The 27,858-nt window shown below is 41.6% G+C and overlaps 1 protein-coding gene across 2 annotated transcripts in view; it reads left to right on the top strand.

Annotated features, from left to right (window-relative positions):
- LRRC8B (leucine rich repeat containing 8 VRAC subunit B) overlaps positions 1-27,858 on the top strand; it is a 278,771-nt gene that overhangs the window by 183,907 nt on the left and 67,006 nt on the right. The window contains exon 1 of one of the 2 annotated variants that reach the window (XM_032424272.1): positions 1,922-1,940. The exons of the other annotated variant lie outside the window; for it this stretch is intronic. The gene's annotated coding sequence lies outside the window, so the exon portion shown is untranslated. Of the gene's footprint in view, positions 1-1,921; positions 1,941-27,858 lie in introns of those variants that run through there. 2 annotated transcript variants of the gene reach the window in all.

Here is a 27,858-nt window from a genome sequence, read left to right as displayed (position 1 = left end):
ATCTGGTTTATAATATTTTACTTTATAGAGGAAGAGACTGATTCCCAAGGAGGTGAAGTAACTACACCCAGTCACACAGGTAGCGATACGATAGAAGATGGATTATCTGTCTGTGGATTTGGAAGGGAAGAGAAAATTCCTTTCCAAACATTCCAAGATACATATGGAAAATTGGACATTTTCAATTTTTAATCTCATGACTTTATAATCAGTATTGCTTATAACACTCACTTTTTTCCTTGTTTCATATTTAATTCTGTATATATTTTTTATATTCCTCTCCAGGTGGTAAGCTCTTTGAGGAGCAAACCTAAACCTAAATTGGCTTAATAGATCTGTACATACACAGTGTTTCACACATAAATTCAATAAAAACTCTCTGAATGACCTTATGCAGAAATGCTCTTTCAACCTTTCCTCCAAGACTCAGGAAGAAGACAGCTGCCAACCTAGAATGGAATGGACAAGGAAAGAATAGAGCAGTGTCAGAAAGACAGCCTTCTTCTTATTCCCTTTCAGAGAAATTCAAATTGTAGTCCTAATCTGAACAGTCTTTGTAGGACACAATTTGGTCTCATATAACCCAGTTGTGCCGGTTTCCTTTCTCCCATTTACACAAACCCATCAGATATACCCCCCAAAGCTGTGTCTTTTATAGTCTTCATTTTATTCCTTTGGGAGGTCCCTCTACAATTTTTTTTTAATGGGCATGTGATTGCCATAGCAACTCAGAGATATAAATGTTGCCTAATTGAATCATTGTGTTGAAGAAGATAGTCTGTGCAAAAAGCCCAAGATAAATCTGGGGTGGGGATGAAATGGGGACTGAATGAGGATGACAATATTAAGTCCCCGAATTCCTGGGTTTGAATTTTTTGTTTGTTCTATAAGGCGCATTGTTACTTTTCAAAGGCAGGGCCCCAACTGTAGAGGGAACCAAGTGGGGCAGTAGATGAGGTGGACCTGCAGTGTATTAGCAGTGAAACGCTGGTGCTGGCGTTAAGCATGGCCCCTCCACATGTTCCCTCTGCCGAGGATAAGGACCTCTGAGAGAGACGGATGATATTGGAGGCCCCGAATCCTAACTTAAGCCGCTTGGTTTGGGACAACTGTAACTCTCCCGCACCGGGACTCGGCCCTGGGGCCTTCCTAAGCCCGCCGAATAAAGAAAGGTAAAGAGACTTTTGTGTTAAGAGGTAGGTTCCCACGTACTCCACCTGAGCCTTCCCTCAGGGCCCAGCACACATTATGAAAATAAGTTACTCAGGGGTGCCCACGTGAAAAGGCGGGGGGGGGGGGGCGGGCAAAAAATACAGTACTTCCAAAGTCTCCTGCCCGGTGCGCCTGGCGGACGGCCCTAAGCCCCGGTCCGTCCCTTCTCTTGAAAACAGCCCCCGCGCTCTCCAGCCGCCCGCGAGTCGCGTAGCTGAGCACCGCTGCCCGCCGACCCCAGGCTGTGGCGAGCGGCCCGGGGCGGCCACATGGCGCGCTCCGGGTGACGGCAGCTGCGCTTTGTTTCCACCGGCGAGGGTGAGTCACCGGCCCCCGCGCGCCCAAAGCTGGGCACACACTCGGGCCGTGGCGGCTGCAAATTTCACAGCAGGGGCAGCTACCGAAGCAGCCGCAGCCTCTTCCTCCTCTTCCTCCTCCGCCTCTGCCGCCGCCACCCCGCGGCCACCGCCTCCGCCCAGTCCCCTCCTCCTCCACTCGCGAACTTAGTCAGCGGTTCGCGCCGCCGCGCTGCGATTGGCCGGCGGAACGCGCCGCGTCACAATGGAGCCGGTCGGAGGCGGCGAGCCCGGCAGCGCTGGGGCTTCCCGCTGAGCCCGCAGCAGCCGTCAGCCGAGAAAGTGCCGGCGCGGGGCGGCCGCCGGCGCGCCCGGAGCGGCGCGGGGCGCACGCGGCGGGGAGCGCGGGCGCCCGGGGCTGGGGTCGCGCAGGTAGGTCGGAGCGGGGCGCCCCCCGCTCCCGGAGGAGGAGCCGAGCCGACCCCGCCGGTGGAGGCGGAGGACGGGGTGAGGGGACGCAGCAGGTGGGGCTGGCCGAGCAGGTGCGGTTACCTGCCCGCGCCTCACCTGCGAGCCGGGCCTGCAGGCAGGTGGCGCGGCCGCAGATGAGTGGCAGCTTTGCTGCTCCCTTGTCTGCGGGAGAGAGGGAGCGAAACCCCTGAGGGGACCTCTCTTGGGTGCTGGGGTCATTCGGGGCAAGAGGAGTGGGCGGCCACGACGAGGCGGTCCCCTCTCCGCCGCAGGAGTCTCGGCGCTGCACCTGAGTGTGAGCCCTCGGCGCGGTGCGGGCACTGGGTTCTGGTTTCCCAGGCTAGAGTGAGCAGACCTCTCCCGAGGGCGTCCGCCTTTGCTCGCTCTCCTTTGCCCCCTGCCCTTGCGCTGTTCTTTGACAAACTCCTTGGGTACTCATTGTTCGCCTGCTGTTTGATGGTGTTGGTGTTCGTTTGCTTGAAGGGGGTGGGGTGGGGGGCAACCTATACCCACGTAGAGAAGCCAAGAGTTTCCCTTCTTCTAGGCTACAGTCGAGCAGGTGCCGAGAGGTCAGAAGGCAGGAGGCTCGGTTGTTGGCTAATGCATTACTCTGTGTCCCAACTGACTTCCCAAAGTCCATAGGTTGCCTTTAGTCCGATGACATTTGTGGAAGACTTTCTTTTGTAGTCAGACTCTGCAACCCCCTTTCCCTTCCCAAGAAAAGGATAAACCTAAATTTAAAAACAAACCTATGCCTGAAGTTTCTTGAATACATTTGCCTCAACACTGGTTTTAAAACTCTGAAAAAGATAGCAGTCTGAAAATTTTAAATTGCAAATATGTAGCCAATTTGAAATAGTCCATTTGTTCCCTGCTTTCTAGGAGAAAATTAAATGGCATGTGTCTTTGTCAGACTATTCTGTCTCTTAAACCTAAGTGTAGGGTTGAAGCGCACAGAAGTGGTCAAAATGCAGTATAATTATTTAACAGTTCCAATGCCCTCAGTGTGTTCAGGTTGCACCTCCTGAGAACCCAAAATGCTCCTTTGAGTTGTGGGTGCCAAGGTGACTTTCTTTTGTCCCTGGCTTTCCTAGTCCGAGCTCCACTCTTGAAGAGAATGTAAAATGACAGCTAATCCCCAGAGTAATTGGGCCTGTGTGATTTAAGAATATAAGCCTTAACATGTCTGATACTACTTTTAGTTCAGGTAATGAAGGAGGCAAAGTTGTCACTGATTGTACCGTTGAGTCATGGTACTTTTTCTTATACCTACTATCCCCCTAAAATGTTATTATTATAGCAAAAAATAAAAAACCTACATGTTAGAATTAAAGTTACTATTCTTCAAAACTTGTTCTGTTTTTCTTCGACTGGAAAGGTGTTCCAACATGTCCAGCCTAACATGTATATTTTCACATTTGGAGTGACTTCATTTGACTGCTTGTTAAGATTTGCTTTTCTAAGATCATTACCCATTGCTGTTTCATTCTTCAGAATCCTCAGAATGGAAGCACCAACATTAATTAAAATGAAAAGGGCCCTAATCAATACAACTTGAAGAAGATACCAGACCCACCAAGTTTGTTTTTTTTTTTTAATAGACTTCATTTTTATAGAGCAATTTTAGGTTCATAGCAAAATTGAAAGTAAAGTGCAGAGGTTTCCCTTAAAGCTCCCATCCCCCTCTGCACCCGTGTATAGCCTGCCCCATTATCAACATCCCCCTCCAGAGTAGAACATTCATTATAATCAGTGAGCCTACGCTAACACATCATTATCACCCAAAGTCCATAGTTTACATTAGGGTTCACTCTTGGTGGTGTACAAATATATAGTAACATGTATCTACCACTGTAATAACAGACTGTGATACTATATCACAGTACCAGTGCCCTAAAAATCCTCTGTGCTCCACCTTTTTATCCCTCCCTCCCCTACTAACAACAACTGATCCTTTTATGGTCTCCATAGTTTTGACTTTTCCAGACGATCATAGTTGGAATCATACACTCTGTAGCCTTTTCAGATTGGCTTCTTACACTTAGTATTAGGCATTTATGTTTCCTCCAGGTCTTTTCATGGCTTAATATCTCACTTCTTTTTAGCGCTGAATAACATTCCATTATCACTCCAATTATTTTTAAGACTGTGTGGGTATTTTCCTTCAGTGGCCTGAAGTTTGTGATGTTTTTGTTGTTTTCTTGAAGTTGAAACAGGCAAATACTTTAATATTTAAAAGATTCTTGCTTTAGCCAATGTTTTTATTTGTAAACAACTGAAAATTTTTTTTCAAATCATTTTTAATGGTATCTGGGTATTTTTATGGGCTTTCCTAATTTTTTTACTGCCCATACGAAAAATAGCGTATTTAATCCTCGATTTACACTTGGTGTCTCTCAAGTTGAATTTCCAAATTTTATTTTTGTTTTTCCTTTCCATCCCCCTTCTAGCGTACACTGATAATATCAGAAATGAATGTATGCTAAAGCTGTCGTGTTACTCCAGACTTGGTGGAATGGTTTGCTTTGCCTTCCACGTAGCATGTCCTTCCCTGTTTCCCCGACTAAGAGAATACTGGATGTTCCACAAACAATTCAGACCTGTGACCACTCAAAAGGAATCTGGGAGGTCCAGTTATAGTGCAGAATTTTTTTTTAACCAGTTGTAAAATGCATTCTCATCTCTGTCGTGTGTGTTTTGATATTCCTGTCTTTTCTTTTATTGCTATCACTTACTTTCATTTTATTTCCCATCTATATTTTCTACACTTCCTACATACCTTTATTGTTAGTTTTTTTTCTGATGTTTAAAATAGCATCTTTGGCAGACATAAATTATTTTTCCTTTTCTGAATCATGAAGATTGATCTTAAATAAAATGAGGCCTAACTGCAGTCACTGAATCTCTCTGCTAAGTTCTTATCACTGCTGTTCATTTAGAAATTGAGCAAAGGGTAATAATAAACTCCCTGTTCTGTGACTTCCTCTCATTTAGGATTCTACTCCATTGCAACACAATTTAAATTCACTTCTTCAATGCTGTTGTGAACCTGTGTAAAGGAAATGAATTAAAAATGAGTTGTTAGAGCTTCGTTCTTGACCTTTCCTTTTGCCTTTTTGACCTTTATGCTGTCCTTGATATGGGTCACATGAGTCTGCTTGTCCCTTTCCAGACCATGTATCTTTGAGCTTCATCTCCTGCTTCTTCAATTTCAGAGTTCCTTGTAATTCTTTGTTCTTGTCTGTCTCATCCTATGGCCATTTCCAGGGCTCCATTCTCCAGTGCTTACTCCTTAGCCAACAGCATCTTTCTCAGAAACTACCAGCTGTGCTGCTTCTATTTCTCTTCTATTTCCAGCTCTGTGCAGGTGACTGAGCTCTCCCCCCGCCCATCTCTGATGGAGACTAAATTCTTTATTGTTGAGTAGCATATTCCTTTTAATCTTTTCTCAGGTGTGCAGATTTGAGAGCATAATTTAAACCTTCTTTTCTTCTGTCAAATTCCTTTTCAGCCTTTTTCACTGCCCTCCTACCCCAGTCTTTTGCAAATTATAAACAGGAGTTTTTCAGCTTCTACCTGAGAGTGTGGACTTTGCAGAAGGGCCTGATGAACCAGTTGCTGGATTAGTTAAGATTAGCTGCCAGTCACAGAGACGGCAAAAACAGTGGTTTAAACAAAGTGATGTTTGTTTCTCTTTCACACTAAAAAAAAAAGTTTATAAAGAGACAATCCAGGGCTGGTATAATGGTATTACAGTCTTCTGAGACCTAGGCTGGTTCCACCTTATAGATCTACCACACATCAGAAGAGGCCCTCAACCTCATGGTCCTAGATGGAGCCTCAGCCATCACATGTGGGTTCCAAGTAGTAGAAAGGAGGAAAGAAGGAAGGTAGGAAAAAAGGGGAAAGGCAAGAGACCATGGTCTCTTACAGAAATTTCCCAGGGGCCATCATACTATCCTTGTTCCATCTCATTGGCCAGAACTTAGTAATGTGACCTCACCTAGCTGGAATAGAGACTGGAGAATATCGTCCTTATTCCTGAAAACCTTGTGCCCCACTAAAATGTGGGAGGTCACATCCTTAGGAAGAAGGGAAGGAACATTGTGGTAGCCAAACATCAGTTATTCTACATCTGTGTTTTCTTGACTCTTATTACCCATTTTACAGGATTCTTAGGATTAAAGGAAATATTAACAGTAAAGCATCTAATACAGTATCTGGCATAAAACAAGCTTTCAGTAGATGATAGTTCATGTTTCTCCTTATTCCTTTGTCATAAATTGTCTAGTTTCCCTGCTACCTCATCATTGGCATCCAGATCCTATTTTTTTTAAATACTTAAATATTTGCCCCAGTTGGTAGTATCAGACTCTATGTAGTCTTGTACCTTTCTACAGGAGGGTGCAATGCATTATTTCTAAATGTCAACATTTACTTCTTCGCTTAATGCATGGCTTAGATTAAAAACCTAGCTCTTGTGATCAAATAGACCTGCATGTGAATCCTGGCTCTGCCGCTTACTCAGTATGTAGCCCTAGCCTCTTGTACCCTCAGTTTCCTCATCTGCAAACTGGGGGCAAGAATCAGATAGGAGGATTAAAGTAGAGTGCCTAATAAACTGCCCGATGAACTAAATGGTAACTTTGTTTAAAATTTGGCCTAATCTGGGTGAATCTTTCTGAGAATTAACTCTTACTCCATTAAAAAAAAGTTTTAAAATTTTTCATCTTCATATATATCCAAATAAGCATTGTTAAATTGTTAGGCTTTTTGAGAGTTGTCTCCAAAATCAGTTTAAACCCAACTAGCAGCAAAATCTTTCCTGTATCTTTTGATCAAAGATAGAACAGCTCAGCCTTAACATTCTTCAACTTTGATTTGAATGATTTTTGGCTGATCTGCTCTCAGAAACTGAAACATTTCCACCAATGAGTGTATTTCATAGTATTTTTTTAGCATCTATTTAGTAAACAGCTATTGTGTGCCCGACACTATGCCAGGCTCTGGGGACAGAAGGTAAGCAAAAATGTACATGGTCCCTGCCCCCACGGAGGTTGCAGGTTACTGGGGGAGACAGGCGAATCGACTGCTGCAATTAAATGAAAAATTGCCACTTCAAAATTTGTTAAGAAGGAGAGGGGTGCCTGGGTGACTCAGTTGGTTAAGGGTCTGCTTTCAGCTCAGGTCATGATCCCAGGATCCTGGGATCAAGCCCCACATTGGACTCCCTGCTCAGCGGGAAGTCTGCTTCTCTCTCTTCCCCTCCCCCTGCGTCCTCTCCTTCTCCCCTTCTCCCTGCTTGTGCTCTCTCTCTCAAATAAATAAAATCTTTTTTTAAAAAAAAGAGAAATACAGGTGGTATGGAAGCACATGTGAATGTCCTATGGTCACAGGTTGAATGGTGACTTTAGGAAGAAAAAATTGGCCAGTGAACTGAAGTAAAGAGATGGTATGGGAGTGTAGTTTGAAATGAGCTCAGACATGAAATGAGCCTGCCCCTAGGCATGGGTTGTAACGTGTCACAGGTTTCTAACACCGTTCCAAAGAAGGCATTTCATAATGCTTGGAGCCATCTTTAAAGTAAGTACATATAATCTATAACTTCTCACTGTGATACTCTGAACGGAGCTACGTAATTCAGAAATAATTCTTCTATAATTTATTCATGCTACATTGGCAAACTTTAAATACAGATACTTTTTTTGATATACCAAGCAGATGCATCTGAGCAAGTTGGCTATGAAGTAGGATCTTTTCGGAGAGGGTCATAGGGTTGATCTGCATCACCTTTAGCAAGTGGAATTTAAAGCCATTTGGCTGAATGAGGGCCATCTGAAAGACGGTTGGCAGAAGACTAGGTAGCCCATAAAGCAGCAGTGGAAAATGACCACAGGATGGGAGGCATGGGCAGTGTGTTCCAGAGAGCTGGCTGGACTGTTGCTCCCTGGGTGGCCTGTGTCAGGGCCAGTAGGCAACCCCAACATCCAGTCCCTCCAAGACTTTCAGGTGTACATAGACAAGAACCCTGTTTGGCACATTGGCGGGGGGCGGAGGGGTACGGTTTTTCCTTGCCCTCCAGCTGAGCTACTGGGGGATCCTTTGGAGGAAATGTCACCTTTCTAATCCCATTGAGAACCTTGGAGAGTGGGCAAGGCGGCTCTGCTTCCATGTAGTGTGCTAGGGCTCTGCCGAGCCTGGGGCGGGGGCTGGGGGGTGGGCAGAGCCGCCTGCCATTATACTGCAGATTGTTTCTTGCTCTGAGTGGTTAAATATAAAATGAATTTTGTTCATCTAAAGATTTTAAAGCTTATCTCTCTAGGCAAAACTAAATGAGTTTGTTCCTGGCCCTATTTCAATGCCAAAATAGGCAGTCCTCACTGAGCAATGGCTTGTCTTCCAAAAGCGTTTGTGAGTCATGATGCAGTTTCTCAGATGCCAGTGTTGTGCATGGTGGTTTGCAGGCTTCCCGAGAGAGTTTATGCTACGCCAGTGCTGCCCTGAGGGGCCCCAAGTCTTCCACCTTCACCCTCCCAGGAATACCCATGGAACTGGGACTTCCTCTCTTGTTCCCCACTTGCCCCGGTATTTGAAATTCCTCCCTCAGTGGCACACCAACCTTGTTTCCACCTCAGGGACTTCTCAGTTGCTGTTCTCTGTCTGGAAATGCTCTTCCCTTATGAATTTACATGAATGCTTCTTTCTCCTGAATGAAAGGTCAGCTCAAATGGGACTTCAGAGATGCTTTCCCTGACCTCCTCAGATAAAGTACCCACACCCAAGAACGTATGGGTCTTGTCTTCTTTGTTTACCCGCTCTTGAGTCGGGTATATAGTAAGGCTTTCCAAACTGTTGCATGTGATATTGGGCAAAAATATTTACCCCTTTGAGCAGAGATTGGGGATAATACCTCTGCTGCCTGCCTCATAGAACAAATGAGGGACTGGAGTCAGTGTACTGAAGATATTTTGTTTCCCCAAAACTTGTCACTTTAGAGTCCATATTTTTGTAAATAGCAATACACCCAATTACATAACCCATAGAAATGTAGAAGTCATTCTGGGCTTTTCCTTGCCTCACTCCCCCCAACCGCTCCTTGTACAGTTTGTAACCAATTTGTCCAGGGGCCATGTCCTTCAGGTTTTTCCATCTGCACCCTTCCTCCACGGCCCTTTTACTGCCCTGAGTCTTTTCCAGGACAACTGCTAATGGTCTTCCAGCTGGTAGTTCAGTTTGTAGTCTTCTGTATCCTCCGCCCCCAAATTTGTTGTCCACACTGCAGGGAAGTAATCATTCTGGAAGGCAAATCTCATACCATGACTGCCCAGTTCAGTAACCCTTTAATGACTTGCTTTGCCACAGGATCGAGTCCAAATGCCTTGGTGAACCATATAATCAAGTCTTCCTTTGTCTGCTTCCACAACTTTCCAGCTTCACCTCTTGCCACCCTGTCATTTCCAAATCACCAATGTATGCACCATGGACAGTGTGCACGGTCACACTCCCCCACCAGCCATCCTAAACTCTTAGCATTATGGGGAGGAAGGCATGAGGTAGTCAGATGGCTGTACTCATGGCTTTGTTCCTTCCCTCTACCTGGGATGCTGGTATACTCTTGTTAATCACCTGCCCATCTTGCAAGGATCAGTTCAAGCATACGTATACTGAAAGGTCATTGCAGACACGCTCCCTCTGCCTACCACCCACGAGAGCTCCGTATTCCCTACTCTGTACTGGCTCTAAGTTTTGTACACCTGTTGTAATACCTATGCAGGAAACACTCTGTTACCTCCTAGATGCTCTTGTAAGGATTATTTTGTTTATCTCCTGGGCTTTCTGGGCCAGGCATCATACTTGGCGTGGACATGAGTTATCTGGGAAAGAATTAGGAATAAAATTCTACGTACTTATTACCTAGTCCTGGGATTTGTTTTGGTAACATACTTTTGACTGGTATTTGACCAAAATTTGAAAGCTCTCCTTGAAGGTTGGAAGTAGGAAGGGATATTGGATATATGCTGTTAATAGATACCAGTTGGATAGCCAAAATATTTTGTCGATGAACTAGTGTTTATTGAATATTTACTGTGTTCAGAGTTATGGATTTGGTAACTTGCCGGGCATGCTTCAGACAGATTTTACACTTTTCTGAAATAGTCCTGGTTTTGTCTCTCTATTAGAAGTCAAAACTTCAGATAGTCAACACAAGCTTTTGGCTTAGAGGTAGTTTAGAGTAGTATCTCTGATTTTTTTTTTCTTCCAGTACCCCTTAAAGGATTTTGAAAAACTATGTGCTCTCCCAATACACTTTAAAAGTTAATATCTAGGGGCACCTGGGTGGCTCAGTCATTAAGCGTCTGGCTTCAGCTCAGGTCATAATCTGACTGATCAGCCCTGTGTCTGGCTCCCCACTCAGCGGGGAGTCTGCTTGTCTCTCTCCTCCTGCCCCTCCCCCTGCTTGTGTTCTTCCTCTCTCAAATAAATAAATAAAATCTTTAAAAATAAAAATAAAAATAAAAATAAATAAATAAATAATAAAAAAATAAATAAAAGTTAAAATCTAAAGTTTTTTATCATAATTTTAAATAGTTCTGAAAGATGACATTTCTGATATTATAAATATTGATTTCTTTGGAAAGCACTCTTTGTGATGTACCCAATAGAAGCTAAATTAAATACCAAAGTAATTTCATGTCTATTATAACATCATTCAAAAAAACATATGGGTGCGCCTGGGTGGCTCAGTGGGTTAAGCATCTGCCTTTGGCTCAGGTCATGATCCCAGGGCCTGGGATCGAGCTCGCATGGGGCTCCCTGCTCAGCTTCTCCCTCTCCCACTTCCCCTGCTTGTTCTTTCTCCCTCAAATAAATAAAATATATGTATATATTTAAAAAAAATATGAACAAGCTCTTCCAGAAGTCAGGAATTTTTCATAGTTGTTTCCCTTACGGAACTCATTTTATTTCTCTTTTCCTATAAAACTTAATCCAATGTAACATTCTTATGTTTGAAAATCTTCCATTGATTACCTTTTCAAACTCTTGTGAGACACACATTTACACATACTATATATCTTTTTTTTAAGTTCTTGTGACAGTAAAATCTCTTTTGGATTAAGTTGTCATGATTTTTACTAGTACACAATTGATCAGAACAAGTATATTAGAATTTTGATGAATCATTTTTAGATATAAGTAAACTTTTACGGGAAAATCATCTCTCGAGACTCCTGGGGCTTAAAAATAGTTTATTTATACATAAATATTACTTATTGCTAGAGTAAGATAGCCTTTATTATCAAATCAAGTGTTTCCTTTTTTAATGTAGCATTTAAGAAATCTTGCTACATAAATAAGTATAGGCGGATGAAGGCAGTGTAATTCTACTTTTTTTTTAGAGGGGGGAGGGGCAGAAGAAGAGGGAGAACTTAAGGAAGCTCCACACCCAATGTGGAGATGGACTCAGGGCTTGATCTCACGACCCTGAGATCATGACCTGAGCCGAAATCAAGAGTCGGATGTTTAACTGACTGAGACACCCAGACGCCCCGACTCCATTTTTAAACTTTTGAGTTACATGTCAAAAGTTAGCTAGTGATTGATTCCAAAAATGACTTTCAGTTTTTCTATTCTATTCTATTCTATTCTATTCTATTCTATTCTATTCAGTTTTCTATTGTCTGTTGATGAGGTCTTGTTCACCTTGCATTCGAAGCAAAAAAATGGAAACTTTCCCCTGACTCCAAAAAGATTTGTTTCTCAGTCATGAAAGTCATTCACTTTCATTACATCTGTAACCTTTACAGGTGTTTCAAAATGGCCCTCTGCTTGGGGCTTGGAAATTTTTACATCGCAAGGCAGTGCACTATAAGCAGACTCCTAAAAAGTGAGATATTTGCCTTTCTTTCAGAATGTGGGAAAAGATAAATGTGAAAAGGGAAAAAGAAGATGGCCAGAAAGAATCAAGATGACATCTGGTGTTTTGAAGCAGATACTGTTAGACAAGGATTAATTGATGATCTACAAATAGATTCTACCAGAGTACCCCTCTCTCCAAAAAAAAAAAAAAAACCCAAACCTCATACCCTGTTTGAAGATCAAGTGGTTTGGCTGCTACAGAAAACTCCTCAGTCAAATTAGCTGTCAACTCTAAGGGAAAGGGTCCCTAATAGGCCAATTTAAAGATTTCCTCTTTAGGGGAAAGAACATTCAATAGGGAAAGAGAGTGGTTAGAGCACATCACTTCTTTTTATATATCTGATAGAAGCTAATTTGATGCCAAAGTGATTTAATCACCATCATCCATTTTAAGAACACACAGAAATTGTACATAATTTTTTATATCCATTGTTAGACTAGAAAATAGAACATTGCAAAAAGAACATGGGTAAAGATCACCAGACACTTGACTGAAGGTGAGCTGGGTTAGTAGGTGACTGGTTTCTAAGAATAAGTCTCAATCCTATTGGGGAAAAAAAAAAAAAAAAGTGTTTTTCGAGTTTTATCAAGAATGCTAATTTCTTCCCAGGAGGAGGTTGTAATTTACAGCATGCATAAAGGATTGGCCCTCGGCTAGATTTGGGACATTTTTTTCTTTATGGAATAATGCATCCTGAAGGGAGAGGAGTTGAGCCTGGCTGTCATCCTGCTAAATAAGGAGGCTTTATGGGGGTCCTCCCAGTTCCTAGACGCTCTGGCCCTGTATGAAAGAACTCTGTATAGGTGTCCCCTGCTCTCTTACCTTCCCCCAAATCTTAGAGCAAATCTCTCCTGAAGCACTTTACAGGAACTCCCACCATATTACTTATGTTTCTATCACTTAACATACTTAAAGCATTTATTCTTCTGATGACCTGCAGTAGGTGGGGCAAATATTATATAAACATGGAAACGGGGTTTGTAAGGGGACATGTGGCTTGTCTAAGCAAACCCAACAAGTTAGTGGCAGATATGATCCCTGATGAAGCAGCTTTTTCTACAGTATATTGCCTGGCGCCTTTTCCCAGATGTGTTACTTTATAAAAGGCCCTAAGGATTGGAAAACTTGCCTTAAAGATTAAGTAAAATAGATATGCTTGCAACATGCTTAGTAAAATTCATGGCTGTTAGCAGGCCCCCTGACTTAAAAAAAAAAAGGAAAAGAATGTATTTGAGTTTTTGTTCTGCCATGCTTTATTTTATGGCTTTTAAAAAATTAATTCATTTGGGTTTTTTTGAGCACTTAATGTGTGCTAGGCATTGTGCCAGGCACTGGGAATAAATCCAACAGTGAAAAGAGAAAAAACCCTTTTTGCATTGAGCATACATCCTAGAGGGAATATAGATAATAAGCAAATGCAAGATAAAATGTCATGTGCTAAATGCTATGAAGAAAAATAAAGCAGTGTAAAGGGCTAAAGGGTGGTTGGGGTGAGGTTTAGATAGGGTGGTCAGGGACAGCATCCCTGGGGTGGGGACTTGAAAAGACCTGAATATTATGCTCACCTGAGTCTAAGTTCAAAGCCTTGGCTTTATTTGGGTAAGTTGATTCAAGTCATGGTATTCTAGAGTCATGTGGAAGAAACCTTACACAATGTCTATTGATTTTTAACTTTATGTTATAGGTATGCTTGAGGGTCTTTCCCAGAAAGTATGCATACACTAATATGCATAACATTTTAACATGCCTTGAGATCATCCTTAGATCCCCTCAAGTTCATATCCCAGATCTACTTCAGTCCTTTCTTTTTACTAATAAGATTAAGGTTGAGAAAGACAAAGTAAAAATTGTCCACAGAGTCACAACTTGTTAGTGGCTGAGTCAAGATTCCCACAAAGTTGTCTGTTGCTTTTTTCCCCTAAAATCTGTAGGTTGCTAGAGTGGCATTTGTTTGTCTTTGGGAGTTTTTGTTGTTATTGTTGTTTTGAGGGGAGGGGAGGGAGATGCTGAGGGAGAGAGAGAATCGTAAGCAGGCTCCATGCCCAGTGAGGAGCCCAACATGGGGCTCGATCTCACAACCCTGAGATCATGACCTGAGCCAAAATCAAGAGTCGGACGCTTAACCGACTTGAGCCACCCAGGCACCCTAGTTGCTAGAGTGTTAAATTCTCTAAAACAATTGTAGTCTATAAAGCATTTCCTGCTTATTATTATTATTATTTTTTGCACCATTTTTATTTACACAGAGTAAAACCTATGTAGTAAAAAGCCTTGTAGTAAAACAAGTAGTTTATGTGGCTAGTGTGGCTCCTTTTCCTATTTCCTGACCAGTAACTATGTAAATAACATCCCAGGTATTCCAAATACCCTAGAAAGGAGAACTCAGGCTGGCAGCAGGAAAGGAAAAAGGAAAAAAAAAAAAAAAAAGATCCTGGAATGGGAAGATTTCTTACAGATGAAACTTTGGCCCATCATGACTTTAAAGAGCATAGAGGGACTGACAGTGCCCGTGAAGATCTCTGAACCTATTGAGAGCAGAGGGGCTGCAGATGGAAATGGCCTTGTCCCAGTTTCAACTGGGGCAGTTACTCCCTAAGATGAAACAACAGTCACCCCCACTCACCACCCAGTGATTTCCTTTTGGGACATTTTACACAAAAACTTGGAAGATAAACTTGTCACTTTCAGAAAAATAGTCATTGTATCAACTTATCTTCTCAGCCACACTTCCTTAACAGGTGTCTCAACTTTGAGTACTACAAAGTAACCAAAAAATTTTAATAGTAATCATCCACACTCTGAGATGAGTACCTGACTTCCAAAATTGCAGGCTGTTGTAAAAATTTTGATTTGCATACAAGATTTTCTAATAAAATATTTCTGGCTTTAAAACCTCAGAAACCTAGCAAGTCCACCTCCTCTAAATATTGATATTTATTGAATTTTTAGGCTGCTCTCTGCTGTGGCCCACTTAAAGACAAAACCTACTTTTTTCAGTTAGCTTGCCTATTAATGTACTGACAGCTCTGATAGAAGAAACTTTAGCCTTTTCTCTCTTAATCAGTGAAAGGCCCTTTCCCCCATATTCTCCATTCCCACCCCCATTTTTGGGTATTTCTAGCCTACTCTTCCATCTGTGTGCCTTGTTACTATGGTGATGGGCACCATAGAAATAGAGAACAAAGCAGATGTAATGCACATCTCTTACATGGTTTACAATGCTAAAAAAGAATCTAGGGGGGCGCCTGGGTGGCTCAGTCATTAAGCGTCTGCCTTCGGCTCGGGTCATGGTCCCGGGGTCCTGGGATCGAGCCCCGCATCGGGCTCCCTGCTCAGTGGGAAGCCTGCTTCTCCCTCTCACTCCCCCTGCTTGTGTTCCCTCTCTTGCTGTTTCTCTCTCTGTCAAATAAATAAAATCTTAAAAAAAAAAAAAAATCTAGGATTTTCAGGCATGGCTTGATCTTTATTGGTGGCAGAACTGGACCAGCCCAACTTGTGGGGGATACCTGGGGTTACAAGCTGATTTAGGCTTCACTATTCCCATTGTTCTGCACTTCACCAGACCCTTCTCTACCCATGAGTCATGAGGGTGAAAGAAGAGAATTGGGAGCCTGCAGGGAGGATGTAGTATAGAAGTTAGGGCTACAGAGTCAACCCACTGCAAAAGACAAGTATTTCTGCCAAAGCATATTACATGAGAGGGAATCTTGGACTGGTTTTAAGGTTTACCAGTTATTAATCCTATTGCTTGATTTTGCATTGTTCAACCAAATCTTTCAATAGAGACTTGCCAGTTTAGGCTTTCTTTCCTTCAAGGTACTTAGATTTTTTTCAAAATAAAATACCTATCTTGATTACTATCAACAGCTTGTAGTGTTTGCTCCCATCCATTGAATTTGTTTAAGTGGTTATACTACTAATGTGTGCTTATTGTGTGCTTGCTTTAGAATTACAATGAAATATTTTCCAGATATTGTAGAAATTGGTGTTTTCCATAAGATCTGGGAGAAGATGCCCATAGGTATTTCTTTTACATTTTTTAAAGTAATCTTTACGCCTAATGTGGGGCTCAAACTTACACCCCTGAGATCAAGACTCACATGCTTTACTGATTGAGCCAGCCAAGTGCCCCCCATAGGTATTTTTTTATCCTTCCACATGCATGTTTATACTTTCATATATTACATCTTCATGTATCATATTCTTGAGTGCGCCTAATGAATTACCCAAAGATTAAATAAAATATTCGTTACTCCACCTTCTGAACAATTATTTTCATTTTTTATTATTTATTTTTTTTTTAGAGAGAGAGCATGCACAAACCAGGGTGGAGGAGGGGCAGAGAGCAAGAGAGAGAGAATCTTTTTTTTTTTTTTTTCGATTTTATTTGAGAGAAACCGGGAACACAGGCAGGGAGAGGAGCAGAGAGCAGAGGGAGAGGGACAAGCAGGGAGTCTGGGTTTGATACCAGGACCCTGAGATGCCTAGCGCAGAGCCCGACATGGGGCTCAGTCTCACGACCCTGACATCATGACCTGAGCCAAAATCAGGAGTCGGACGCTTAACGGACTGAGCCACCCAGGCGCCCCTGGAGAATTATTTTTTAATTTATTGTTATTTTTTAGGTTTTGCTTATATTTTTATATTTAAGGGGCATGTACAGGGTAAAATAATTTAGCACAGTGTTTTAGATGTAAAGTCCCTGAGCACGACACATTTTTGGAGCTAAAGGAAGCTGAAGGTTCCATGTACCTATTGCCCTGTGTCATGAGAGCCTGAAGTTCCTTCTAGCTCTAACGTCTTATTTCTTTGGCTATGTGGCTCCCTTCTTTTTACCTGATGAACCTGCATTTTGCCTGTTTTGTCATCTGCTGTAATGGCTTTCACACTGGTGTGAAAATATACTTAGAGTCAACCCCACCCTCTGACTTTCTTAAATACCCACACAGTGTACCCCTCGCCACCAAAGGCAGCTTTCCCTCTTTGTGGAATGAATGAAGACAAGCCTGGAGTGAGGGTTGGAACACTCAATGCTGACTCTGGCCCAGCCGCCACCTGGGATGGGCTTGAAGATGCATTTTTAACCCTACAAACAAGCACACAGCTTCATCAGGAGGAGCCACAAGGAAGATTTTGAAGCCAAAGGTGACCTCAGATTTGTTTTGGGAAGTAAATGCCATCAGCTGTATGGAGGATGTGTTGGAGATAAGAGAGGTCATCTTGGGAGACCAAGTAGAGCAGTGGGGTTGGAAGAGAGGAGACTAATATGAAAGAAACTTGAGAAAGATGTCGTAAGATTAAACAGTCCCATTTCCTTTCATCACAAGGATCCTGTGGCAATTAATACAAACTATGCTCACCTAAGTTTTACTGGTTTGACTGTTACTCCTAACTTTTCAATTGTTTTTCATAGAAGGAATGGATTAAGTTCTCTCCTGATTACTTATTGGGTCCCCCCAAAAGCCTCAAATTTCAGAGTACTGGTAAATATACGTTATATTAGCAGAACTTTAAAAATCATAGTTTCTGCTGTAGATTGCTTGTTCTCCCCTAATTGATATGTTGAAACCTAACCCCCAAGGTGAAGGTATTAGGAAGTGGGGCCTTTGAGAGGTGATGAGGTCATGGGGGGGGAGCCCTTATAAAAGAGAATCCAGAGAGCTGCCTGCCCCCCCTACCACGTGAGGACATGGTGGAGAAGAGATTTGTCTGCGAACCAAGAAGCAAGTTCTCACCAGACACTGAATCTTCCGGCATCTTAATATTGGACTTCTCAGCCTCTAGAAGTATGAGAACTTAATGTTTGTTGATGAAGCCATGCCCCCCCCAATCTATGGTAGTTTGTTATAGCAGCCCGAATGGACTAAGACAGCTTCTAAGCATGGATATCTTGTGACTGGAAATGAAAAGAGACTCGGGAGAAGTAATATTTGGTCTGTGGCAAGAATCTGCTGATACCAGGTAATCACTCCATGCAGGATAGCTCCTTGTCTTCCAGAAGGCCTGAAAACTGTGGGCACATTGGGTATATTCTGTAGCCAGAGGAGAACAGAGCTTGTATTTGTGAGGAGTTTACTCCTTTGTGGGTGACTGTTCTCTGATCCCTCCTACGCAGAGGGAGTTTCCATTGCTTTTGATGGTATCATCAATATGAAGGTAGAAAGTAGGCCAGGTAGAATTATTTCTATTTTTGCAATTAAGAAAGACAGACTGTGTAGCTTGGCTAAAGTTAAGGCATATGGTAGGCAGGATTCAAGTTCACTCTGCTCAGTCAGACTTCTGCTGTGCTTATTAATGAATGAAGGAGGGCATGAACAAATGCAACAAAATGCATATTTTGTCTTTTGTTCCACTAGTAAGCTACTTTTCCTTGTTCTCAAAGATCTCTTGGAAGATTATTCCAATTCACTCTGGTGTTACTATTACAAGTTTACTAGTTATGCAGGCTTAGGTAAATCACACAACTCTGCTTCAGTTGCTTCATCTGCAAAGATAACCCTCATAGAGTTGTTGGAAGCGTTAAATCAGTTAATTGACATAAAGGGTTTAGAAGAATATTTAATGTATGGTTACCTTGTGAGGAGCACCATCTTCCATGATTCTTATCATAAACTGCACGTATTCAACTACTTCGGCCTCACATCAGCTACTTGGGGCCGAAGTATTCCCACACTGGGCTTGTTTTTGTCTTATTTACCTAGGAGGAACTCGTAGGACAAGTTCTACCTGATTCTTTGGATAATTTATAATTTGTCATTTCAGTTAATTAGGCTTAAATGGACTTTTTCCTGGTCATTTTTAAAGTACAGTCAATTGCTTAATGCTGACAAATTAGGCTTGTATAATTATTGATTGAATAGTCACACTATAGACAAATTAGGAGAAATTAGACCTGCCTCAGCACCAGATCAGAAAAGCATCTGAGTTGTTGTTATAGCCTGAAACTTTTTCCATCTTCCCATTCTCCAAAATTCAATTTTGAATTATTCAGCAGACGGACAAGTAAAAAAGAAAACCATACCCCAAAAAATTATGGTTTCACATTTTTAATGGATATTTGGAGATAGGTAGACTTTAACCTTGAAAAATCTTTCATGCAAATTGACCATCGAGGGTACAGTACTCAAAGTCACACAAGTCGAGACGCTACAAAATTCTTTGTATTTGTTAGAAGTCCTAGAATTCCGGGGCGCCTGGGTGGCTCAGTCGTTAAGTGTCTGCCTTCGGCTCAGGTCATGATCCCAGGGTCCTGGGATCAGCCCTGCATCGGGCTCCCTGCTCCGCGGAAAGCCTGCTTCTCCCTCTCCCACTCCCCCGGCTTGTGTTTTCTCTCCTCACTGTCTCTCTTTCTGTCAGATAAATAAATAAAATCTTTAAAAAAAAAAAAGAAGCCCTAGAATTCCTTTGTGGGTTTTTTTTTTTTTCCTTGTTGTTCATGAAGGTAACGGAATCAGTGACTGGTAGTTTCCTTATTTAAAATGGGTCTATGTGAAAGAAGGTTTATTCTAACCATCTCATTTTTGGGAAACTAAGCATGGTTTGAAAAATCTCTGAGTGTATGTGTTTATGGAGAGCAAGACGTGAGGACATGCAGAGGTTACCTGGTGTGTGCAGGGGGGAGAGGGAGGAGAGGGAGGAAATTCTTGTTCTCTAGTTTACCCTTATGATTCTTGTGTTTTTCCTCTCCAGGGAGGTCCTCAGAGAAGTTACACATAGTGAAGTCTTATAAAAAACTTCCTTTTTAAACAAAATGTTTCCTTTCCTAATGAGACTCTGCTTTGGTGCTTTGTTGTCAGCGTGCTGGGAATTTTGAAATACCCTCTCCGTATTTCTGTTTTAACCTAATAATCTCATTTGGATTTACCAGGTTTAGCAACTGTTGTTTTCACCCACTATTGCTAAATTGAATTAATGTCCAAAGTTGAAAAACTGTTTTTTCTACTTTGGCCAAGATTATGTAGGTGGTTTTTTTTTTTTTTTTTTTTTAAGATTTTATTTATTTATTTGACAGAGATAGTGAGAGCACACAAGCAGGGGGAGCGAGAGGGGGAGAGGGAGAAGCAAACTCCCCGCTGAGCAGGGAGCCCATGACTCTGGGCTCGATCCCAGGATCCCAGGATCATGACCTGAGCCGAAGGCAGACACTTAACTGACTAAGCCACTCAAGCACCCCAAGATTATTTAGAGTTTTATAAAATGTAAGCCTTTTCTCCAACCCTCGTAATTTTCATTTTCTTGCAAGGAAACTTATAATATTAATATTCCAATGGATGGCATAGCTAGGCTGAACATCTCTCCCAGGACACTTGTAGCATGGTATGTAGAACAGTGTTTTCCTGATAAAGCCATCTATCCTCTTTTCTACTGGAAGAAGGAGAGACCTCCATCCCATTGTACTTTAAGCAGTGTTTGATGTGATATGATAAATGGTTGAAGTTTGATATTAATGGTTATTCTTTTTGGCAAAGCAGACTGCAAAATTGAGAGGCCAAAGGCTTTGACAATGTCCTAGAAGAGCATAAACTTAGAATGACAACAACTTTGTTGGATAATTCTGCAGTTTTGTTTGGAGGAAATCAGATGATGAATTTTGCCTTTCCATTTAATTATTTCATGTAACAGGATTCTTTTTAAATAGCTGACAATGTATGTTGCTTCCTTTGCAGTTTCTTTTTAGGGCTCCTTCGATTTGTCTGTTTTAATTGCAAAGCCATGGTTTTTGAAGTCTCAGAAAGAAAGCTATGCTCTTTTGTTCCTCCTAGGGTTAATTTTGTTGGTTCTGAATCCCACCTGATCTCCAAACTATCACATTCCCATTTTCCCTGTTGAGAGCTTAAATTTCCTGCCTACATTCAGGATCTAAAGCAGTAGTTGCCTTATTGTCAAGTCATATGGCCAAACATCTCTGCATTTACAGGTAATGATGTGTATTAACAACATGCTCTATCAGTTACAAAGCTATTTTTACATGTGTAATTGCATTTGATTCTGACAATCCAGTGAGGGAAAGAGGAAGGATGGCTGCAGTTAAATCCTATTTTATGGTGGGCTCTGAGAAGTCACTCAGACCCAAAATAACACACAAAACAGAAGGGGGGTGGGGGACAAGAACAGGGCCTTTTAACTCCATGTCCAGTGTTATTTCTGCCTTATACTGTGCTCACATACCCTGTTCTGTGCCATGAGACATTTCTCATATAAGGAATTTGCTCAATATACTATATAGAATTGTTGGACCAAATTTAATGCACTTTATGAAACCAAAGTATTATTCTTTAGCCCTTTCCCTTCTAAGCATTTTTTTTATTGCTGTATATGTGTGGTGAGAGAGGTTTCCTGCTTTCTAGGCTAAGGATATTATTGTAAGTGAATGATTTAAGAGGTAAGGAACAACAGAATAGCAATAAGAAAGACGTCCCAACGTGACATGACTAAGTGACAAGTTCAGTGGAAACAACTTTGGAGGTGAGACCTGAGCTGAGCCTTGCAGGACGACATAGAATTAGGAAAGATGGGGGTGGAGGGAGGAAATGTCTAAGCAGAGATGTGCGGGAAAGAATGGATGCAATACTGAAATAATTGTGGATGAATTTTATATCCAGGAGGACTCAAAATAATCCTGGGCATGGGTGTGATAGGAGTTGATAATTGTTGAAGCTGGGTGAAGGAGACATTGGGGCTTCCTTATACTATTATTGATACTTTTGTATGTGTTAGGAATTATGTTCCTATAAAAAGTGTAAAGTACAGAAATGGTACAGAAAGTGGGTAGGCTGGCCTACCTGGAATAAAGGGTTTGTTCAAAGGCATAGTGGGGAATGATGTTGGGAAGGCAGTTGGGTATCAGATTTGGTAGGAGAGGGCGTTCCTGACTATACCCTGTGGAGTCTGGGTAAGTACTGATAGACACTAGACTTCATTGACTGGACTTGAGTCTTAACATGAGGTCAAAGTGGAGTTGTAGTGTAGCCTGGCATCCTCATCAAGGATGGAGGGATGGCCGCAACCCACTTAAATCTGTGTAGACCCCACTACATCTCATCGGGTATATTCAGTTCTGGAAGGCACGTTTATAAAGGGCTTTTTACAAACCCAAGTTTCCCTGGTGGGACATCTCAGGCACAGAAGAGTATCTCGCATCTTGTTGAGAATCTTCCTAGCAGAACACTTCATTAACTTAAGCTTGTCTACCTGGAAGGGACTTATTTTCCCTTCTGCCAAGTCCCTCTCCTACCCCTTTCCTCTCTCTCTCTCTCTCTCTCTCTCCCTCTCTTGTGGGCATAAGAGTGGGCAGTTAAAAGGAAATAAAATCATTACTATGATTCCCCGGTAACATGGAGGTACGTGTGTTTGGTGGAATCTAATCTCCTGAAAACAGATTTTACCAGCAGACTGAGTTATACACAGTGGCTCTGAACCATTTGGAAAACGTGGTACTTTCTGAAGCAACTGTAGCTTTCTGAAGCAACGTTCCTTCTTCTTTCCTGTTGAAAATGTTTCTCTACTGCTGAGGACAGAAGGGGAACGACATGTCAGAAATTTGGAGAGTTGGTAATATTAAGGCGTTATTCATTATTTGGATGTGATTCAGTGGCATGCTAGAGCAGACAAGAGCCGATTGTTGTATTCTCAGGAAATTTTGTAAGCCAGCTGTTAAACATGCCATGAAACAAATTATATAAACTTGAGATATGAAAATAAAATTGATACTCAAAACTCATCCCTTCCTGATGATTTTACTATAATTTGCTATTATCCATGCTCCTAAGATTACTTATGTCTCACGTATCTGCATAGCACAAGTCCCATAGCATGGTGTCTGCACATTTCTTCTCAACCCCACATTCAGTGCCATCATGTCAGTAGCTTGAAATTGGCTGTGGTGGGAGTAGTTATGCCATACAAACCTGCAAAGACTGACTCAAGCCTTTTCTTCCCCCTTGGAGAACTGATTGTTGAATATCTACCAGCACACTGGGTATGGTTATGGTATTCTGGTTGTATGTTTTAAAGGCTCTTTACCTTTTAGAGATACATTCTGAAATAGGATAAAATATGATATCTAGAATTTATTTCAAGTAATCCAGTGAGGGTGGGTATTTTGATTATACCCTTCTCTTTACATTTATGTATGTTTAAAATTTTCCATAATAAAAGTTAAAAAGTTAAAAGTTAAAAAAAATAAAAAGTTAAAAACAAGGAATGCTACAACGAAAATAAGTAAGTTGCCTATACCCAGTAGATAGTCTGGTACCTGTCGGCCCCTCAAACTGCCAACATTCCTTTGATAAAATATTATTCTCTAATTGTAGAGCCCGATTCCTAGCTGGTTCACATAGATCACTGAGTTTAAATGGCTGTTTCTCATGAAATAAAATCAAGAAATCATGATGTGCAGTTTGCCATACCCATGGGGACGGAGGAATCCAGGAGATCCCTCCCTAGGACACTGAAAAGCTTTCTCATCACAGTGGGGTTCAAATGCGTTTGTTGGATTGCAATCCTGTTTGCAGAACCAGTTGTACAAATAGGAGAAAATGAATCAAGTTTTTGCTCAGAGGGCTACTTCAGATTACATGACAGCTGTGTACCCTTTAGATTTATTTTCAGTCTAGCTGATTTGAGTCATTGCTCAAGAAAGGAGTGCTGTCAAGTGAATTGTCTTCTGTGCAGATGACGAGAGCCTTTCTAAACATTGCCTCACTGATATGAGTGATGTGTTTAGAATCGTTGGCCTATGAATTCAATTAGACCCAATCCAGTGACTTCAGAAGCATAGCATAGGTTACATACTGACTGCATTTCACGAAGAGTGCACAAACACAGTATATTTCCTCACCGTATCTAGACATCAAATGGAAAATGTGTAGTATAGATTACATAGAATATATCTCTTTTTCTCTAAGTTTACAGTCCTTTTCATTTCATTCTTAATAGGAAGTTAGATTATGGTAATAGCTTCTTCTTGTCTTTGATTGTGTAATAATTCATACTAACTCAATCCATTTGACCAGAAAAAAAATTATGTTGAGTGAGGGAATGCAAGTGGTCACTGTGATTGTCCCATCAAATGACGTGGTGAGGAAATTACTAGGTTTTATAATGGGGATAGGGAAGGACAGTAAGAACCTTGAGGAGAAAGTAGTCTAGAATATCTGTTTTGTAATTTTAAGTTGTGTGAGTCTCTGGTCCATATAGAAAGACAGACCTAGACTGTTATGTAGGTTTAACCACAGGGGGGGAAAAAAAAATCAAAGTGTCAAGCAATGAAAACAACAGATGTCAAACTCAAGTAACCTGGGTCAGAATACCAAAAAGAAGCCTAGACTGAAACAGGAATCGAGATCAGGAAACCAGAAGTGAGAGTAGCACAGGTAGGGCAAGAACCATGACTCATCCTCCTAAGACAGAGCTAGACAGAGGGGTCACCAGGAGAACCTGGGACGTTTTGAGACCTGGCTGCTTTTTTCCTCATGTTAACTCCTTTGCACTCATAACCTTCAGTGCCCTGTGGGGTCCCACCACAGCATAAGTCCTGAAAGAATTTCTTCAGAGTCTATAAATAGAAATCATGGTTCAAGATTAAGTTGAAGCATGCAGATTGAGATATGAATGCTAAGGAAAAACTCATGTTAAATTCTTGAAGTATAAGAATTGCAGGACTATGATTGATCACTCCAGGATAATTTATTGAGTTTCTACTATCTGGCTAAGTGCTGGGCATACCTCACTCAGTGCACCCTACAGTTAAAAGCCCTGTGTTCTCGGAGCTTACTGCCCGGTGGGTAGATCTAGACAATAGACTAAATAATTCTGTAGTACATTAAACAGAGATAAATTAGAGAAAAGCAAAACAGGAAATATTCTCTAGAATTAGATTCCCCAAGGATACATTTTCCAACTCTATCAAAGCTAGCAAAGATTGATAATTATAAAGATACAAAACACACCACATCTGGAATTCCTTCGTGTTTCTATTAACTCCGTTGATAAACCAAATATATTCACTGTTTTTACCACCAGTAAGTTTAGAGCACAAATGAAAGTTGTAGTACTGTGGGAGAGGTAGCAGGGTTTTTTTTTTAACACTGAAGTAAAATGAAACATATGCCCTTACATATTTTGTGAGAGAGTTGGCAGTTCATGATCAGGAAGGCATTGGAGCCCCTACAACAAGGAGGCTTTGATTACTGTCGTGTGTCTTTGATTACTTCCAAACCTGTTTACCTCCAGTTGGATAGACAAGTAGAAGCCATTCAAAGCAAAGAGGGTGTGTGTGTGTGTGTGTGTGTGTTACAAAATACAAACTTTATATAATTAGTCCAAGTTGATTGCCTTCATAAAAATTTTGTCTTTAAATGGAAATATTTAGAAAGGAAGGTACAAATGAATTTTTTATAGGAGATAGACCCAGGCTACCTTAAGTTTTTTATTTTATTTTTATTTTTATTATTTAAAGATTTTATTTATTTATTTAACAGAGAGAGACAGCAAGAGAGGGAACACAAGCAGGGGGAGTGGGAGAGAGAGAAGCAGGCTTCCCGCCGAGCAGGGAGCCCAATGTGGGGCTCGATCCCAGGACCCTGGGATCATGACCTGAGCCGAAGGCAGACGCTTAACGACTGAGCCACCCAGGTGCCCCGAGTTTTTTATTTTAAATAATTTTTTCCAAGTTACCAAGCTTTTAAACCCAGTATTAGCCAGAGTCAGTGCCAAAAATGTGCAGTCTCACAAATTCATTTCTATGTCCTCCTCTCCCTAGAGTGTACTGCCAACTCAGTGTTTTAAAAACCACATTCATCACTATCCTCCACAAATTTTCACCATTGACCCTTGGCCAAGACTAGGGTGCTCACTTGTCCTTGAGCCCTGGGGGTCCTGAACATCTAGTCTGCCACCAAGTCCTTCTGACAATACCTGAGTAAACCTAGAATCCATGTCCATAAACTGTTTAGTAGAGTACCTGCCTGAAGGTGCTTAAAGCTGTTTGCTTTTATCCCCTCGTCTCCTCCCATCTGGGCACATCTTAGTTCAAACCTTCTTTCTTGTTTTACCCCTTGGACTGTTGATCTGGTTCTCTACCCACATTGTATATTTCCCCTTCTAATGAATCCTCCATGCTACCACCAAAGCTGCAAATTCTAAATTTCTAAACTTAAAGTTTGACACTGACCAGATCATGTCACTCCCTTGCATAAAACCCCTCATTGACTCCATGACATTGTGCCCATGTCTCTTTAAGACCTGACCCTAAATGTCTTTTCGCCTCACCTTGCGCAGCTTTCCTACTGGCTTCACTCTTGAGAGCAATACTCAGTCAAAACTTAGCTATGCCAGACCCCTTATAAAGGTCCGAAACCTTAATTAGGCTAATAAATTATCCTTGGTAGAGTGAAAGAGCAAAATTCAGGGGCTTGCTCATTGGTCTTCCAGTGAATATTGGATTATTAACTAGTACTTTATGATAAAACCTTTTACCAGCCCAGCTTGAATCCTCTTTCCTGTCCCCATCTCTCCCACCAGCCAATATTTGTCAGGTTTTCCCTCATAATACTACTTAAATTCCTTCATCCCTGGTCATTTTCACTGACACTCCCCCATTCAGGTCTTCACGACTTAGTTATTGAATTACTACAGTAGGATCCTTACCTTGTTCTCTTGCCTTCATTCTGTCTCGCTTTCTTCTCCTGCCCCTTGTATCTTCTGTGCCCCTCCCCACCCCCAGGTTAGTCTTCCTGAAACATGGCTTGCATTCTGTTTTAGAATCTCTCATGGTTCTCTTTTGTGAGTCAAGTCAAGCCATAGTCTTCATTCTGGAATCTTACTCCTAAATGTCCTCACTACGTCACTTACTTGTGAAGTCTTCTCACTCTGACTATGAACATTCTCTCCTCAGTGGGACCTGCTGCCTATTGCTCTTCTTAACTCCAGACCTCTCTGTTCTTGTTCTTCTACAGCTGGAGCTCTTCTTTCTGATCCAGCTCCTGCCTAGCCCTACAGGCTCAGATGCACATCACCCAGGCTGCTTTCTTTAGTCCCTCAACTATAACTTTGTTGACCCTTGTACAAGGCAGCTTTGGATGGTAGGAAGAACACGATGGTTGGTGTCAGTTATGGGATCAAGCTGTTGTTCACAAAACGTGTCTTAGGCAGCTTGTTTTTTCCTCTCTGAACTGGTATCCCTATCATAAAGTGGAGCAAATGATTTAAATGACTTAATGGGGAAAAAATGCTCTATAAATTTTAAAGCATCATGCAGATGTATCTCATTTTTGTTTCAACTATATACTGTTTGTAATATATTTTGATATTGATATTTGATCTTGATAATATATTTTCCCGTTGCCTAATCACTTAATGTATATTTCCCATCTTCCTTTTATGCGTGTTTTAAGGGTAGATATAAGACAAAATACAAAAATACAATGAATTCTCATTTACTATTATTCCTTCTTATCTTATCCATCCCACACCATAGCAAACATTAAATAAATTTTCCCATCAAGAGAATCCAATGAATAAAAGTGTAAAGTTTCAGGCATAATAGGAGAGAATAGTATTTGATACAGGGAGTGAGAGAGTAGCAGGAAGAAAACAAGGTGACCAGAGAAAAAGAGCCCATGTAGGGAATTGGCCTGCCTCAGTACTGACTGCTTTCATGGGTCCATGGACAAGCTCAGGATTCGAGTCCTAGGCTATCTCTGCAAACTTTTTATACCCCAGCAGTAGAGTTGCCCCACCTTCTTAAGAGTAACAGTTCTCGCACAGAGTAGGCTCTCAAATGTTTGTTGACTTCACTACCCAAATAATTTTCCTACTGTGACGCATCCATATGCACACAGTATGTTTCTATGCACATGTGTACATGCCAGTGGATTTGTCTATCCCTGCTTGTAATTATTCACCTTTCTCTTTCCTTTTCGGTTTCCTTGTCACATGTAGCAGGAGTATGTCTGCTTC

Source organism: Phoca vitulina, unplaced genomic scaffold (genome assembly GCF_004348235.1).
Source record: "Phoca vitulina isolate PV1807 unplaced genomic scaffold, GSC_HSeal_1.0 scaffold2, whole genome shotgun sequence".
NCBI lineage: Eukaryota > Metazoa > Chordata > Mammalia > Carnivora > Phocidae > Phoca > Phoca vitulina.
The sequence above is the reverse complement of the archived record's forward strand: the minus strand, read 5'-3'. Positions and strand labels throughout refer to the sequence as shown.